Source organism: Bactrocera neohumeralis, chromosome 2, assembly GCF_024586455.1.
Source record: "Bactrocera neohumeralis isolate Rockhampton chromosome 2, APGP_CSIRO_Bneo_wtdbg2-racon-allhic-juicebox.fasta_v2, whole genome shotgun sequence".
Classification (NCBI taxonomy): domain Eukaryota; kingdom Metazoa; phylum Arthropoda; class Insecta; order Diptera; family Tephritidae; genus Bactrocera; species Bactrocera neohumeralis.
Window position 1 is genome coordinate 9,512,350 of NC_065919.1, and position 19,723 is coordinate 9,532,072.

General features: G+C 35.9%; 1 long non-coding RNA gene across 1 annotated transcript in view; it reads right to left on the bottom strand.

Moving 5' to 3' along the window:
• LOC126767857 (uncharacterized) overlaps positions 1-8,669 on the bottom strand; it is a 54,734-nt gene extending 46,065 nt beyond the window's left edge. Inside the window, exon 1 of the long non-coding RNA XR_007669163.1 lies at positions 8,343-8,669. This is a non-coding gene — a long non-coding RNA (uncharacterized LOC126767857). The remainder of the gene's footprint in view (positions 1-8,342) is intronic.
• Between the last annotated feature and the right edge of the window lie 11,054 nt (positions 8,670-19,723).

Sequence of the window (19,723 nt, forward strand, 5' to 3'; positions counted from 1 at the left end):
GATCGTCTGTTTCGGCATTGTAAGCAAAAGCCCAAGACTCATCGTCATCCTGGTAGTCGGAAAGAGTAGTTTCACAGAAGTTAGAGCGACGTTGTTTTTTGAAAAAAATCAGTCATTTTGGAGCCAATCGGGCTTTGATGCTCAAATAACCTTTTAAAATGAGTTTCACTGATACTTTCGATATTCCAACTTCTTTGTTGAGTAATTTCATCGTAGAAATCGCGGAATTCACTCTATGAACTTTAGTGGCACAGATATCATTGATAGTCATAATAACTTAGAAATAAAATATTACAACGAATAGACTTTCGCAGCATAAATTAAAAAGTCTTACTATTTTTTGCCCACAATATTTTTTCTCTAAAAAACTGTTTTCATAAATCACCGAAATATATTTAAAGCCGCTTGACATGAATATTGGAAAATTTTAATTAATTTAAGAGCTTTTGGTGCTTCTAAATAAACGTGTATTCATATGAAATCTGTGTTTAAAGTTTGTTTAATAAAGCATTTGCTGGAAAAAGAAATAAATTACCAATCTACTTTCATTGTTTTAGTATTTTATGAATATAATAATATTTGCAAATGCATTTTGAATGGTTTTCATGCTAAGCAGATTTTCGTTATTTCCAACTATGGAATCCAATTAATTTAAGAATTTGAGCTGCAATAAATACTAGCTATTGACTTTGGATTGAATTGAATAATTGGTACTGGAATTGAAGTAATTTACAGCACGAATTCGGTATACAATGAACGATATTGATATTAAAGCTTGACAAATATTCTTCAAATCCTCAAATCGCTTTAAATATAGCAATATTAATGTTGAAAAAATATCTATCTAAATATATTCATTTGTATAGCAGATAATTAAAGTCAGTATCTGCTTTTACAGAGGAGTAGATATTACGTTACATGCTTTCTGTTTGTAACACCCCGCCCTGCCACATAATGCGCTTCCACGTGGACTAGCAAATATTGAATGAATCTGTTTGAATTGTTTGTATTTTATTTATAGTAGCAAGTTCGGAAGTATAATTTCAAACAACAGCGAATCAAATTTACATTATTTTCATTTTTTAGAAAGCTCAGTTCTTCTTTTGTTTTGTTGATTGTTTACGACAACACTATGAAGGTGAAGTGGCAAAGCAACAGCGTCCCACAGGCGCCGCTTTTAAGTGGCTGTCACCGAAGACATGCCGTTGTAGGGGATGGCGACCACCAACGCACACATCCACAAGCTTATGAAGGACTTTGAGAAACGCTTGTGCGGCATTCAAATGAGGTTAGAACTATTCAAGCATGGCAAGGTTCGTGGTTACTGAGAAGCGTTTGGATAAAAGCGCTGGCGCCGACAATATGATTCTTAAAGCAATTTGTTTTGGATTTTGCCATTATTCAATCAGTTTATTAAGAATTCATGTTAGAAAGGAACATTTAAGTGGAAATGAATAAAAAATTCTAAATTTGTAGAAGTTGCTTGAATATTAGCATTTTGTTAGAATATTTGTACTTTTTTTTCTTACTATTAAAAAAGTTTTCCATACAAAGACTTGATTTTGATCCTTAAGTTTGTTTGGTAGCTTTAAGCTATAGAGATCCGATCTGGCAATATTTTTCAAGGATTATAGCTTTGCCTTATATAATATTATTTACAAAATTTCGTGAAGATATTTTGTTAGATAAAAAAGTTTTCCCCACAAGAACTTGATTTTGATCGTTCAGCTTGTATGACAGCTAGTGATCAGATCTGAACAGTTCTTTTGGATGGATTTTAACCAATGATTCATGCTAAATTTCGAGAAGACATCTCGTCAATTAAAAAAGTTGTTCACACAAGTACTTTATTTGATCAGTTTGTATGACAGCTATATGCTATAGTAATCCGATATCAGCAGTTCCGACAAATAATAATAATTTCGACTAGGAAAGTATGTGTGCAATATTTCAGATCGATATCTACAAAACTTGGAGGCTAGCGCGCCCGTATAGGAAGGATAAGGCAATTCGTTCATAAGTATTTCCATAATATATATACATATATACTAGTTGATCCGGCCACGCGTTGCTATGGCATATATTTTATACTATTATTCATATAATAAACTATGCAACATAGTGAAAATTTTATTTACGCATAATGGCGAAAATTTTTTTGTCGGTATATGAATTCAAGGGATTGCACTTGAAGTTTAATTTTGAATAAGTTCATGCAAAAAAATTTCATTGGAAAAAGTAAAGAATTTAAGACTGCTTTCACAATGTTTGGTTACCAGCCTTTCTGTTCAGTTAATAGAGTTGTCCACATAATAGATTGTACTTAGTAAACATCAACAAAATGTGGAATCGGTCAATGTTCATGATTAATGGGGATGTCGGCTTAATAGAGCGCCCATTTAATAGAGCTTTCACTGTATTGTTTTTTTTGGTTTTACTATCCTATCTTCTAAGTTGGTTCGAACTGGACACAGTGTGCTAAATTTTACCTAAAATCGGTGACAACGTGACACGTAATTTTTATATATAAAGATATATTTAAGATCCACTTTGCTTTGCGTGAAATATGACTTTAAAGCTTTAAATTTGCCGCCAATCAGCTCGAGTGACAATGCTTGCTCGGAACAGCAGCGCTTAGCTAAAGAGCGGTTACGAATTGTAGCCTCTTTTATTTGCTTTTATTATGCTATATACATACATATAGTCACCTGAAATGAAAAATAACGTAACATCACTTTTCATGAGTTTAGAGGCTGAGGAAAAATGATATAATAGAAACCACTCATAATGAAACAAAATTTGAGTTTTGGTTATAAAACGGTTATATATTGGGTATTATACATATCTGACAGCGATTTTTAATTAATTAATATATATATTTTTTTTTTTTGATGATACGCTGTTTTGCATTTTAGATGACATTTTTATTTATTTCACATACATGTATGTATGTGTAAACCTACATATGTATGTATACACTTGGTAAATACTCTTTGATGAATTTCAAATGCACGAGTACGAACACATTCAGCTAGTTTCATTTTCAAATGTTTCCATTTAGTTTTCAAGTACACAAGCAAGCGGTTACAGTTTTTCAAAACATACCACCCCCGGATATGTGCTTTCTGCTGCTCTCGGACGTGTAAGCCTGTGTGTGTGAACACGATCAAATGTGGCCCTTGTCTGTATTTATGAGCAAAACAAATCTACTTGTCTGGTCGCGAGGATTTAAAAATATATTTGCTATGCTGCCGACGTAGTAAAACAAAGACTGCAAAAATAACAACAAAACACAGCCGGTTGAGATTTCATGCAGAGGCGCACGCTTGCGGCACTGGTTGATTTGGCTCGAGAGTTATTTTAAAGGGTGAAAGTAACTCTCTGTGTACAAGTATTATTATGACCTGGGGGAATTCAAGTAATGTAAACATGAAAGTCGATTTATTAATTTAGTATGTTAAAAGTTACTGTTAGTTAATTCCACATACGCCTAAATATAGAAGTCTGAATGTCAAATCTACATGTTTTAGGAATACACTATATCATTTTTTACGAAAGAATTTAAACCTTTTCGAGTTACAAGCGTTCTCCGATCGCTCTAAACAAAGCTGGCCTTCTCCGTTGATGAAAAAAATCTTTGACTTCGATTGCAACGAAACTGTAATACGCATCACAAATACAAAAGGTTTCTCAGAAGAATTTGATTCCGATCATTCGGTTTGTATGGCAGCTGTGTGTCCGATATCGGCCGTTTCGACAAATGAGCAATTTTTGGGTGAGAAAAGAACAGATGCAAATTTCGGAACAATAACTCAAAAACTAAGGAACTAGACAGTGTAAAAACAGACATCAAGCTGATTGATACTGATTGAATGATTTGTTCCCGAGTAATTATTGCAGTAAATTCGAAAATGATCATTCGAAAAGCATTATCATAAATGCTGACGGAACTCATTGAACTGAGTGGGTACAATTTAGAAAGTCATAACTCAAAAACCTTTTGTGCTATAAACATAACATTTCAGTATGTTATTTTTACAGGATTAGCTTATGGAAATCTGAAAGAAAATTTCATTTTTTGACAATTCAACAATTTCACACAAGGTGTGGCCCGTAACTCTCAGTGCACTGCAATCACACCACTATAAAATTCAGCAGCAGGCTTGTGCCGTTACCTTGTCCCCAAGGAGGGTGATCTCACCAACCACTACTGCCACCGCCGCTCCATCAACCCCAGGCAACGTCATTTCAACAGCAGCCCAGCTTCTCGCTGAGCCTCTTGTAGGATTTGCATAATTCCTTATGTAATACAGAACATATGCGAAGTGAAGCCGACGCGGCCTCCTACACTAGCGATGCCGTACGATGCTAAACGATTTTGTTGTTGTTGTGCTTTGGCGCTAGATGCATTTGCACATATGCCACTCGGCTGCCTATTTGTCTAAGGATTCACGCATTTTTCACCGTCTCGTTTGCCATTAGTCACGTCACTCAGCTGCTGCGCTCAGCCCAAAGCCAGCCAAACAGCGATATGCGTGCGCTGTGGAGAGGGACGGAATACGGAATATGTTGCGCGGTTATTGTGACTAATATCGCCACATTTGTAACGCCAAGCAGGCTTACTCACACTCACACACAAGCTCAAGCTTTTGTGTTGCGTGTGCCTTTGTTGTATTTGTCTGTTCTTAGTACATGCCCGCATTGCATCATAAATATTCTGCAAGACGTGTAAATTTCCGCACTTAGCGCTTGCGCTCGCGTTGATGACGATATTGTTTTACTGGAGTTATTGGCTTGCATTGTCTGTCACTGATTTCCATTTCACAATTTTCCATTTGCGCGTACAGTTATGCGTTCTGTCTCTTGGATTACGCCTCGATTTTCTTGGCAAATTGATTTGTGAATTGTGTGTGTGTGTTGTTTGAAACAACAAGCTCAACCTCTTATGTTGACTCAGCCGGATTTGCTTCTGAACGCAAGTTTTCTGTTGTATGCCATCAGCTTGCCTTGGTATTTGCTCCCGATATAAGACCACAGTCGCACCCTTGTGCCACCTTCGTTGCCCCGCTTACTGATTGCTACTTGTTGATGCTGAAAGCCACAGCACTGAGAGTAGAATTTATTATGCTTTGTCTACAAATTGCATAGAAGGCACATAAAACGAGCAAAATACGAGGTATTGATTATTTTATAGTAGTCTCTTTAGCATAAGGAGCGCAATTGCAAATTGATGAACACATATTCATTACCCGCGAATTATACGAACGCAGCATATGGATAGCGCTGCTTCTAAACTTTTGATTTGTATGAGGAAGAAGAAAGAACAGGTATGATATAACCGCATCAACTACATAATATGTATATATATATGCGACTGTAGTATATAACATTTTTTGATAAAATCAGATTTAAAACTATTCTTCTATGACAGTTGCAGGAGTATAGAGTTTCATCTTAGAGCTAATAGACCAGTGCAGAAACCTCTGGAAATGGTAAAAAGTGAGAGAAATTCATGGTGGGATCTTTTTTTCGCATATTTTGAGAAAATTTATTATAGAAATATATAAATATATATTCTTATACCATTAGAAAGTAGAGACCTTAGCAAACAGAAAGTATACTGACTTCAAAATAAAACTGATATATTGATATGAGAAATTTTGGTTATGAATTTGGGTTCTTTTCGATTTTAAGTTCTAAATATAACAAAAATATTTTTTTGGCAAATAAGAAGGAAAGCTTGACATGCAAGTTTTTGATTGGTGTAAAATTCACTTAGTTTTCACTTGGTATTTGGGGGTGTGCTAACGTGCATTTTGAGTTAAGCTCTTAAAAAATTATAAGATTTTAAAAATTTGTAAAGATAATGAAGCCTTTATACCTTCATAAATATAGAAGAAGCAAAGAAATTTTAAAAAGCTTTTTATTCTTTTAGTTCATGTTCAATTCCAAACAAAATTATTAATAATAAAAACAAAAATAAGTTATCTAAGTTATTCTAAGAAAAAAAAAATATGTAAACGAAAACAACTCACATTCACTCAATAATGCACCCTTTACATATTCAATAAAAGATATCAATGTTTGCCGCAAGTTTACATTGTTCACGACTTAAATAAAACGTTTAACTGATATTGTGCTTTATTGCGCTTGGTAACACCTTTTTAATAAATAAAAAAATGATTTTCTAATGTTAATACATGTATTTAATTGGCCTTCAAAATAACGAATAAGCTATCTTCATACATTGAGGAGGGTCACCACAAGAGCAGATCTTCTACACGAATGATATCTAAGCCAATCAATGATCATCAGAGTTCGGAAAAGACGATCCATTGTTCTGAAAACACGAGTCAAAGGGCATAATAAAGTTTTGATGAATGCAGACGCACGTCTTATCTATGATAAAACATAAGAAAAGGAACAAGCTCTAGACACCAAAAGAATAAGCTTCTTAGTAAATGGAATACCAGAAGCGTACTCCGCGACATTGGCTACATAGCAGCGGTAAAACATAAAAACCTGTATTGTCAGTATAGAATGTTAACGAACAGTTGAAACTCGCCAGAGAGCACCGACATTTAATTATTTTCAACCAATTGGCAACAAAATTGCTGCCATTGTCATTGTGGAGGCTATCCAAAGGAACCATGTTACACAAATAGTAAAATATGGTGGAAGGGACGTCATGGTTTGGAGTGACTTCACATACTGGCATATTGTGCGTCTATAAAAAATTGATGGAATAAAGAGAAAAGGAGACTATCTGCATACTTTTTTAAAGAAGAAGTCATATTCCAACATGATGACGACCCAAAATATGCATCCAAAATAGTGAAGTAATGCCTTGCCGACCTAAATTTCTTACTGATACAGTGCCCAGCCCAAAGTCCTATACTAAATTATTACAAAAAATTAGATATTTTCTGGAAGATTCTGTAAGTTGTAAACTTAAGTACTACATCTGAGTTGTTTTGGTTTTATTTGTATTTTTCTAGGAACTGATATTTCGCAGTAAGAATTTTAAATTTTGATAGTGAATTAGGGTGTTTGCGATTTTAAATCGAAATAAGATTTCCTGGCTGATATTGCAAAAAAAAAAAAAAATAAAAAAATTTTTGGGCTTGGGAAACAAGAAGGAAAGCTTAAACTTAAGATAGAAGATATAAAAAAAATTCAAAAACCAAAACCTTGTCAAAAAGGTTTTAGATGGTTTTTTAACAACAACTTTTGCATAGAACTTTTTTCTATACGACTCGTCGATTTTCCGTAACTCGTGTTAAGCCCTTTTGAAGGCTTAAAATTTCCTTTTCCCGAACACAGATCGCCCGTAAAATATTTTCTTTTATTTATCTTTCGTTTCCAATAGCTACAGTTTACTACGATTTTTTTCTACTTTCAAAAATTATCTACCCTGATCTATAGAGATATTTTCCTTTATGCAGATTTGAATCTGAAAACTGAAAATCTATAAGAATGTTTTACGAACTTTATCTAACCGAGTATACCCATTATATACCCACTTAAAAGCACTTTATTCCTTTCTATAAGTTATATTATAGTTTATTTATTTTCTTAACAATGCAACTGGAGCTATTGGAAGTGCTACCATACCATCGGAAAAACGAGAAATCGATAAAAATTGCCAAAATCGGAAATTAGTAGTTGAGTTAACAAAACTTTAAGGTTACTAATGGAAAATGTGCCATTGTTTGGTACTTGGAATAATACAAGTTACAACGAAATTCAAAATAGATAGATCTTATAACACAGTTTCACAAAAAATAGAAATAAATGATAGTATTTTTGGCTCACCTTTTTGCAAAATTCTTATCAGTATACGCTCTTCACTATACTCAATCATATATGTCTCCTTTGAAAGTAAACTTACAGGTATGCTCTTAAAATAAATAGCTCAACTTCTTGCAAAATTAAAAAGGAAAACATTCAAATATTAATATCGCAGATTGGCGCAGAATTCCTTCAATATATGTATCAGACAAAGAATTGAGAGTGGAAGATGAATCTTGGATAATATTAAATAAGCACAAAAGCATAGCCCCATTTAGTATTTTACCTCCCAGATATTTTTGTATATGTAGTGAAGCATTAGCATGAAGCAAAAAATTTTGAACAACATATTAAGCACCGCTTAGAAAGGTGCTAAAGAGTAAGATTAAGCAACGCCCCCATTTTATGCTTCTCGTTGACCCAACACTCCACATCAGCTATATACTATTTGTATAAGTACTAATTATTCAATGATTTACATATGTATGTATAGATATGTATACGCAAATATATTATACATAAACATATTTCTATATGAAAATGATGCTTACGAATCAAGGGTACCCTATAGGCTGTCGAAGAGTAGCAGCCATTGAAGAAAACTTTTCTTACCAAACTTTTCCGTTTAGTATTCATCGAAACTGTAGCCGATACCAACTTCTAAGTATAGTGATGTATTTGTAGAGTTTAATTTAAGTTACTTAAGCAAAATGTTTAGATTTTTAGTGTAGGCTACCAATAAAATCCATCTCAAAATTTAATCATTAAATTTAATCTGCGAAAGAATTTTAAGACACGGTTTGACATTTGCCTCTCGACAAAAATTTCGTCTATTTAATGTCACAAAGAAACGTTTAAATTTGAATATCTTCGCACGATGACCTACGCGGAAGAACTGAATTGCCGGCGAGAGTATTCTGCGGCAGGCGCAACAACAAAATAGGAGGCGCAAATGCTGCTTATCGAAGGTAGCTCACAGAGAATGTAGCAAGTGCACTGAGAGCATTCATTGCTTTCGAATAATGTTGCTACGGTTCAACAAAACAGATGTTGCTGTAGGTAGCGTCGTGCCAGAGAGACTAACGAGAGCAACGAGAACGCATTGTAAATTTCTCTGACAACGAAAAATAACAAAAATAGCGATATATTGCCGCTACATTTCGGAGTAATATTACTGCGACATTTCGGAAAAATTTATGCAAAAGCAACATGTTGCCGAAGAAAGATTATTGGCTATTCCTATTGGTAAGCATATGATATACTACGAGTGCATAAGATGAGCGTAATTTTTTATGAGCATCATAGAGCACGTAAGTATTTTTAATGAGAAAATAACTGCAAAATTTTAAACACTGCCTTTGGTGCCACGTGTATATGTTGTACTAAAAGATTCAGGGGGAACTTAAAATTATTACACACATATGTACATATATGGTAGAAAGTCTACGCGGTTGTGGTAACAATAATATACGCCCATTTATCGGGTGATTTTTTAAGAGCTTGATAACTTTTTTTAAAAAAAAAACGCATAAAATTTGCAAAATCTCATCGGTTCTTTATTTGAAACGTTAATTTCATTTAAATGTTGACCGCGGCTGCGTCTTTGGTGGTCCATTCGGAAACTCCAATTTTGGGCAACTTTTTCGAGCATTTCGGCCGGAATAGCCCGAATTTCTTCGGAAATGTTGTCTTCCAAAGCTGGAATAGTTGCTGGCTTATTTCTGTGACTTTAGACTTGACGTAGCCCCACAAAAAATAGTCTAAAGGCGTTAAATCGCATTGGCCAACTTACGGGTCCATTTCTTGAGAAAGAGTTTTCCCTCAAAATGGCCATAGAATAAAGCTGTGTGGCATGTAGCGCCATCTTGTTGAAACCACATGTCAACCAAGTTCAGTTCTTCCATTTTTGGCAACAAAAAGTTTGTTAGCATCGAACGATAGCGATCGCCATTCACCGTAACGTTGCGTCCAACAGCATCTTTGAAAAAATACGGTCCAATGATTCCACCAGCGTACAAACCACACCAAACAGTGCATTTTTCGGGAGGCATGGGCAGTTACTTCTTCTATTTTTTGTGGGGCTACGTCAAGTCTAAAGTCTACAGAAATAAGCCAGCAACTATTCCAGCTTTGGAAACAACATTTCCGAAATTCGGGCTATTCCGGCCGAAATGCTCGAAAAAGTTGCCCAAAATTGGACTTTCGAATGGACCACCTAAGACGCAGCCGCGGTCAACATTTAAATGAAATTATCTTCAAAAAGTAATGTCATGAACCAATCTAACGTTTCAAATAAAGAACCGATGAGATTTTGCAAATTTTATGCGTTTTTTTTTTAAAAAAAGTTATCAAGCTCTTAAAAAATCACCCGATACAATTTTAATATTGACTGGAATGACTCTAATAAAGTATCTTCTGGACTACATAAGGCAAAACACTGCGTGTCAAAAAAATCAAATAAGGGAACTAAGAAGTATATCGCCACATAATGTGAAAAACAACAAAAGCAAAAAAAAAAAACGAAATTGAGTTTTTTATTGCTTACGATTCATTACATCATATTACATATGTATTTGCAGCATACAGTTTTCGGCTTCTGCTGTCATATATAACCAATATATAACAATTTTATAACCAAAACTAAATTTTGTTTGAATATGAGTAGTATTTGGGTAGTCGAAAAAGTCTTTACGTATTTTGTCAATAAATGTTGTTGCAGTCGTATATCTCCAGTGCTACCAATCACATTGTGGCATACCATATACTGTAAAATTAGTGAGATTTTAACGATTTTAAGCCTCATTCACCGAAAAAAATATTCGGGGAAATTGAAAAAATGTTACTGCAGTTCAAAAATGAGTGAAAATAATGAAGAAATTCGCCATATTTTGAAATTTGAGTGCTCGACCAAGATGGTATATATTTGTTTACTTATTATTATAAATATGAAAATAATAAATTAAAATTTGATTAGAGATACGAAAAGTCTTTTTCGACTAACCAATATGTCAAAATATTTAGCTAATCTGTAATTTCTTTTCACAAATTATTATCGTTACGATAACACACATGAGTGCCACAGTGCTGAGTCGAACATTACCAATTAGACTTAGTTTCTTATCAGAATGCGCTCTTCACCATCCACATTCGTATATGTTTCCTTTGAAAGCAAACGGGGAAAACTTATCGCTATGCTCTTAAAGTAAATGTGACAAATATTGAAAACTCAATTTGCTCATTATCTTGATTTATATGAAGGTTAATGAGGCTTTCAAGCTTAATTTAGTAATTTGCAATTACAAGAACACTTTTGCATATCATAGATATAGATATGTATGTTTGTGCATGTGTACTTAATAAAAAACTCTGCAAATATACTCATAGAAATATGCAAATCGCATTATTGGATATTACGAGTTCTGGAATTATTATTGGCACTTCAACCACACGTGTGCAAAGCCGCACACGCCATCTTCGGTATTTTCATGCGTGTTCCTTTATGTATGCATGCCTTCGTGTGTTTGTTATATTCACACTTGGATCGCGCATAAGCAGTGCGTGCGTATTAGCCCCGCAATGTGTTTGCTCTTTTCTTTCAGTGGCATTTTAAACACACACTCACACAAGCACTCACATCTTCAGCCGCCTACAAATATTCGCGTGCATGCTTTCACATTTCTCTCTACCCGCAACGATTGGCCTGCTTACCTTTATTTATTCATGCCTCCGTATTATGAGATACCATTTCACAACGGTTGTTATGGAAGTGGCTTCAAAGTACACAACATTTGGTGGATATATACATATACATATATATAAGTATTGAAGTGAACGTGTGTAATCATTGCGGGTTTTGTTGCTTACTCATGCCCTTCCTGACATGCGAAGCACCCACCCCAAAATGGCTTGATCATGTCAGTTTACTGAATCAGTAATTTACTGTGTTAGAGTTCTCAGTTTCAAATGGGTTTTCAGTCCTTGCAGGCGGCTTCGAAAATTTGAAAAGATTAACAGCAATTTAAACATTTAAATTTGTAAGAAATGTATTCTGAACCCTCTGTTTGCTGAATAGAAGGAAATTAAGGCATTACTTTCATTCAAAAGCAAGACTAAACGTTAATTTAGCTATAATACACTTCAAAAATGAAAAAGTTTCCATACAAGAATTTGAGTTTGACCACACAATATATATCACAACTATATGCCATTTTCATTCGATCCGAACAATACTGATTTCGGGAAGACATATGTATTGTCAAATAAAAAAGGTTTTCATACAAAAATTTGATTTGATCGGTCAGTTGACTTGGCATATATTTGTTATAGCGGTTCGACAGCGGCAGTTTCGACAAATGAGCAATTTCTTGGGGACAAAAGGACTTATACAAACTTTCAAATTGATATCTCAAAAACTAAGCGTTTATTTCGCGTATATAGAGACATTCGGATGAATGGACTCAGCTCGTTAGAAACTTCTCATTTACTGTGAGATTGACTCAAACTGGATCATCATTATCACTTTGTATTAAACTGTGTGTTGCAGTAAGTTATGCTAAGAGATTAATGGAATTAGGAGATTGGAGTCGGAAAGATTTTGGACATCGCGCTATTCTGAATAAGCTAAACCCAAGGAAAACTTTCTCCTCTCAAGTTTAGATAATAGACGTTTTCGCGTAAGGTTACCCTCTAGCCATAATTGGAGAAGAGGTTTAGTAGAGGAGAAGTATACTACCTCTTTCTTTAACGATGGGTCAAATATGGACTGCGGAGCAGAGGCTGGGGTATGCGCCAATGATCTTTACATCTCTTCTCTTTCAATACGAATTTGATCGGCATTTTTCGAGCGAAAGTACAAGGTATAGAGAAGGCCTGTAGAGTTCCATAGCATAACTACCGGAGGAAGCAGAAAACAACCATGAACTTGGATAGACAGGCGGCATTGCTGATATTGTTGACGACACAGGTTAGTTCCAGCGTAGTCAACAATTGCAGGAAGGCTTTATGGTCATAGACAGGTCAACTCTACTTATCCATCATTTGGATCTCACAGCGGACAGGACGTAGAATTTGTCCGCGGTAAGGTATGCCGTCGTAAGAGGCGACTAAAATCCATATGAACTGGGTCTGTATTTTTGGTTTGCCTAGAAGTTTCTGTATAGTCTTTGTCAGAAATAGTGCTGTAATATTCGGCTTGAAATTATATTATGGACTTTGGATGAGAGTACTTACAATGAAAAGACATTTGAAGTGTAAACGACAAATGTCACCAGGCATTGTGTTAATGGGTTGCTCAACTGGTAGTAGCAAAAGCTACAAAGTTTGACAGAAGGCTTAAGTCTGATACGGGGAGCAGTTAGCCTTTGGAGTTCGCTTCAATCTACTCACTAGGTTTGACCCTTTGGAGAGCTTCGTGGTGGCTGTGGTTTAAGCCTAAAGGCAAGTAGGATTAGAAAATTCAATCCAGTATGGAGTCACACTGCGGCCGGGTGCCGAACCCACAGCGCGGCAAAGGTTTTAGATCGGCCTCGAACCCGACCAAGATTGAAAAGATGTCCCTTCCACCTAGACCAAAAATACGAATAAAAGCATTTATTATTTGATTATTTCAACGCCACTTTAGACGAATCCTAGGCGGAGTTAAAACCATGTCCAATGAAAATGATAAAAAAAGCTTTGTATGCAAAGAAAACAATAACAAGCTGCAAAATAACAAAGCAAATATAGTGTTAGCACGCCGAGAATATAAGCAAGGGCTTACTAAATAGGTCCAGAAGTTTTATATACTGACTTACAGCTACTAGTTATAAAAAGCGCTGATCGTTCCACTTACTTCATAATAATTTTGTTGCAGCTGCAAGCTAGAAGGCAACATGGAAACTATTTTTTCACTTTTTCTGTATATGTCTAGCTCAAACACAAACCCGATAGAAGATACTTAGAACCCAGCTGGCACCAAACCTTGAGTAGCTGTTTACAAAAAGCATCATGAATATAAGGAGTTTCATTGAGTTAGCAATATGAAAAGGTCCAAAGGATTGTGGATCAAAATAGCGCATCCAGTGCTAATTGAGCCCTTGGTGGCAGCTCACCTACTTACCTATCTATAAAGCTTTTGGTTCGAAAGCTCTGTGTAAGATCTGAACTAAAGGGATCAGGGATTGTTTTATTACCTTTTTCGGCGTACCAAACTTCAGCAAAGTTCATCACAGTGCAATCCCATATTTAAAGGAATAAATTTGAGAAACAAATGATGACTTCGAACTCAAGTTATCGCGGTACCTTATACCCAAGGTTAAAATATTGGAAACACGCTTGATTATGTATATAAATATGCAGAAAATGATATTAATTACGCCTACAGTCTTTTCAAACTGAAATTATCAACACACACACAAGCTACCATGAAATGAGCACAAATTAAATAATACAACGGAAAAACGCTTAAATTTGAATCTCTAAATTATGCTTTGTTTTTGTAACCGCAATTGTATTCCTCATTGTTAAGCCAACAACTGTCCTTTCGTCAGTTTGAATTAGCAGCACAGTAGCGGTACAAAATATTCGCAGCGCAAAGCTCATTTTAATAAATTTGCGGATTTTAATTACAAGCAAACTTTGTTGTTTCTTTTCCCCGTTGATGTTGCTGATTTACAGCATTTACTCGTACCTACATTAGCTCGCTCGGCAGCACCCAAAATAGCCGAGCAAGAACAAAACGAAAAATAAATTCAACCACAACAAAAGCACAGACAAAGCTCCACTGACAACATGAATGGAGCTACATTTCGCCAGGCCAGTTCCCCACTCTTTCCATGTTTTTAGACTCTTCGCAAAGCGGCGGTCTCCACAAATACGCCGCGACTGCTAAAAGCCTCAAAGACAAACGACGACGCTGCCAGCGACAAAAGCACAGAAATCATTGTAAAAGGATTAAACACATAATCCTCAGCAGTCAGCGCCGCGGTACGTGGATTCTTAGGCATCCATCTACTTACGACTGCGCCACTCGAAAATGTTTTGTCTTGTTGTTGGTACCAATGGCACTTTTTTGGGGCGCTGCGAATGCGGTGAACGCTTTGTTGCTTTGGCATCTCTCTTTACTGCGTTTTTCGAAGCCTGGCAAAGAAGTTGTTTGTCTTTTGTTTTTCCAAATTATTTCCCATCCGACGAGCGCCACTGGATGACTAAATATTTTAATGCCGACTTTGTTGTTGACTGGTTACATTGAAAAATCAAATCGCAAAAAGTCAACCGAAACGCACACTTGCCTTCAGCTGCCTCGCCATCTGTCGCGACAAAACCACAGTGAACATTGCCATTAAAATTCCACCAGCAAGCGTCAAAGAACAAGAATAAAAAGATACCGTGACTTTGCAGAAGCAAACGCGTCAATTGTTTCGCAGCACAATCGCTTTTTGCCACACTCTCCGGCCCGTACAATTGCAATGATGTCAGCATTTCTAAATCCAATCGCTGAAGCGGCTTTGGACTTGTTGGCTGCTTAAGTGCACACACACAACTTCTTCACCCTTGCCACTGACGCACAACTTCTTCACCCTCGCTACTCACGCCTCAAATTCGCCCATGCCAGCGTGTCAATCAGCCATTGTCTTCAAGCTCCTTGAAGTGTCACATGGCTAATATTTGGGCAGCGTGCGGGTGTTGCCTTAATTTTCCACAAAGTTTCGAGTTGATTTTGGATATATTATTACAGTCAGATTTCGGTTAGACAAACAAGATAGATGACAGATTTGGTTTCGCATTGCCTTTGTCTGCAAGATTTGGCAGTACTTGGAATTGTTTTGCATTTCTATCCGTCATCGCATTGCAAGTGGCATTAATTAAGTTTATGATTAACCCTTCAAGTACTCGTTTTAATTGTATTTGAATTATAATTGCGTTGTTTGTAGCAGCTAAGCGACTGCTCGGATATCCAATATACAGAACTCATTATGTAATGTTCCACGCACCGGGTACAAAGTGCTTAGGTGGCAAGAGAAATGCATACTGTTGAGAGGTTGGTACTGCATATGGGCGATATCGGAAGTAATAATTGGCCAAAATAATTCAAAATTTGACAAGAAGTATCATAGTCAATGGAGACAGAACTCTTTAAAATTACTTTTAAAGGCAAGAGCAAGCAAAGGTCCTCACAAATATGTAGCAGGTTAACAATTATACAAAACTTTTAGATTTTCACAATTTAGTGTGCCACTTCTTGATGCAAATCTTGGAAATGAAAGCAATCGAAATCATTTTATATACCATCAGTCTATTGAACTTAGAAGATTGTTCGTTTAATATCAAACAAGTTATCGTAGGTCTTGGTGCTCTTGCTGTGTGGTAGTTTCTTTACAAAGCGGGTTCAGGGGTAGATACATTTTATAGTATATTTAATTGACTTGCAACCATATATATTCTCCTAAGTGCGGGACATCGCATTCAATTAAGGCGATACTATTTCGTTAAAAAAGTGTCTTTCGGTACCAAGCTGAGTGGTATTACACATTGTTAAAAAATGTTAGCTAATTTCCAATTCTAATGCAAGTTTTTTTTTCTTTTTTATTTAGAAGCAATCTATGGCTCGCTGAATTTTGTACCTACTTGTCACCTTCTTTGCACATATAAATGTTAACTAATAATATTGAAAACAGCTAGCTATACAACCGTAGCTATAATACCCCTCACAAATGCAACATTTCCTTACAGGACTTTGATTATGATCGTTCAGTTTGTATGACAGCTATATGCTATAGTAATCCGATCTGAACAATTTTTCCGGAGTTTATATCCTTATTTTAGATAAGAGCTCGTGCCAAATTTTGTGATGATATCTTCTCAAATAAGAAAGTTTTCCTTACAAGGCCTTGATTCCGATCGTTCAGTTTGTATGACAGCTATAGCGTGTAGTAATCCGATATCGGCGATTTCGACATATTAGCAGCTTCTGGAAGAGAAAAAGAGGTGTGCTAAATTTCACATCGATAACCAAATATCGGGTGATTTTTTAAGAAAATTTGCAAAATCTCAAGAAACGTTAGATTGGTTCATGACATTTACTTTTTGAAGATAATTTCTTTTTTTCGAGCATATCGGCCGGAATAGCCCGAATTTCTTCGGAAATGTTGTCTTCCAAAGCTGGAATAGTTGCTGGCTTATTTCTGTAGTTGACTTGACGTAGCCCCACAAAAAATAGTCTAAAGGCGTTAAATATAGGCCAACAGGTATTTCTTGAGATAGTTTTCCCTCAAAATGGCCATAGAATCGCACTGTGTGGCATGGCCATCTTGTTATGAGTCAACATTTAAATGAAAATCTTCAAAAAGTAAATGGCTAACGTTTCAAATAAAGAACCGATACAATTTTATGCTTAATGCTCTTAAAAAAACTCCGTATAGGCAGGTACAGTACAGTACACCATGGCGTATGAGCAACAAATAATTCATAAGGCACTCGGTACAATTGCTGAATGTCTTAACTCCCCATAGCCTTTAAAGCAATGTTTTTATGAAAAAAATTTTAACCTTTTTGGTAGAGTGCAAGAATTTGTATTAGAATATGCTCTTATCGAGGTTGTAGACATATTTTTAATACGAATATATGAAATATAAAGAAACAATATTTTGGCACAGTGTAAATTGAAAATCAAAAAGTTACTTATGTTGTTTAAATATTATATTTCAGAACAAAAATTGAGACTTTGCATATATTTACAAATCAAATTTAAACAATTATTCTCAGGCTTGTACACTTTGATTGGAAGCAGAATTCAATGAAAAATACTTTCCTGCCTAATAAATTGAAAATCACTGCAAAGAAACCTTAAAAAATTAAAATTTATAACTAAAATAACCAAGAGAGAAATATTAAAATGTTCACAACAATTTAAGTCGAAAATACCAATTCAAAATTTTGACGAAAGTTTATTTCCTTTTACAATTTTATTAAAATACCCGAATTTATAAATATGAAGTCAAATAGCTCGGTATGACTACTCATATTTACAAACCAAACGCGCTGCAGGATAGATATTTTCGAACTCAGCAACTAAGAAGAGAAGCAAAATTACATGTCAGCTTGAAATTCTGAATAGAATAATTGCATGTATGAGGCAACCACACAAGTGTTGCATGACTAAGTGCGTACTTGAGGCAAAGAAAAACAAACAGGAAAGAATAATCCAACAGCACATATAAGTACAAAAGAGCAATGAAAAAGGGTGCACGGTTACAATTATTGTTGTTATAATCTTCCAGCTTGCCACATACAACACGAGATTGCATTTCTTGCTGTGTTGCTTAGAAGCTCTTCAGCAGAAAGCCGTATGAGCAAAAAAATACAAGCTAATGCGAAAATAACACAATTCATATGTATAGTATGTGCGCGTAGTGTGTATGTGTGTGTGTGGGAGCGTCTGATTTTGGCGTGTCTTCAACAATGTCACTGCACCTGTGCACATGCATGTGGGCGTCGTTATGTGTAACGGTAAAGAAACTTGAATGTCATTCTTCAGCCACATGCTTGTATTCTTCTTTGTCGTCTGCCATCCTTTGTCGAGCACTACAGCTCAAATGGTGTGTGAGAGCGCACTTGAGTGGTCATTTTATGACAGTGCAAAGTTGAGATTTTACTCCGCCGTTGCTATATAATTACAGTTATGCTCATAGCAAACACTTTATATACATTATACATTTATTATATGGTGAAAGTCTGCAGTGTCATCCAGATAATTAAGAAAATATTTTTAAAACATGTACAATTCCTGAATGCCTAAACAATTTGGATTTCAAAAGAGATGGTTTTCGATTATTTTTAATAAGTATAAGAATAAGTGCTTTCAACTCATAAATCGTATCATTAACGTTTGAGTAGGTTTGGTTATGTTAGTAGGCTAATTTCTCGAGAGGCCACGAATAATACCACTTGGACAGCAAGAGGCACTTGTCCGCTGTGATGACCGTCGCATGTCGTCAAATTGCGCAGGATCTGCCACAAATTTATTGAGACCAATTTTCCAGGTTTGCAAAAAGTTTGGCAACCGTGATGTTTTGCGAAAGTTGGACAATGGATAAAAAATTGTGTATATATTTCCTTATATTTCTTCTTATTGCAACATTGACAAGTTGTCCAGTGAGGACATCCATCATTGGGGCGGTGTGAGACATGGTAAGACCTAGCAGTTCAGCGTATTGTGAGCCAGAAGGCTTTCGTGATACCACAAGTTACTGATCATTGCTTGCTGAGCTCGACGGATGTATTTACTTGAATACTGTTGTTGCCATGGACCCATACAAATTTGATGTGGAAGTAGCTTGATGCTACTGCTATTGGGCTCATGCACACCTAAACTGGCATTGAGTTCACTGTCAGCGAGCGCTAGTATCGGAGTGGATGCTACTTCGGCGCAATACATCTGTGGCTACCTTGATGGTTGTCACTGCTGACTGAAAGACACTAAACTCGTCTGGCAGTCTGAAACAAGAGTTGATTGAAAGCTTCCGACAGAAAATCTCCCACCTCTCGCAAACATAACCCTTGAGCCTCGATCTATTCATTGAAAAGCCCACAGCGCCTCTTCATCAATGACTTCGACACCAACATATCTCTCGCTAGTAAGTACGCGGAGAAGATGCCGCTGGGACTAAGTTCCGCGGCGCAGTAGTACAAGTACTTTCGGTTGCAGCCGAAGTTAGGGAGGATTCGCAACATCATTTTCATCATCATTCATTTACAACAATATAAGGTAACCAATGCCTTTCTCACCCTCACCTCAATACTGGACCTTCATGCAAACTTTCAATGAAGTATGAGGCTGAATTATGAAGAATAGAGTACCTTCCGGAGTTTTTACCTTCTGGTAAATAACTCCAGTTCTGATTTATTGGATTGACAGCTTAATCGCTCATTTCCGCCCATCTAGCTACCACATTGG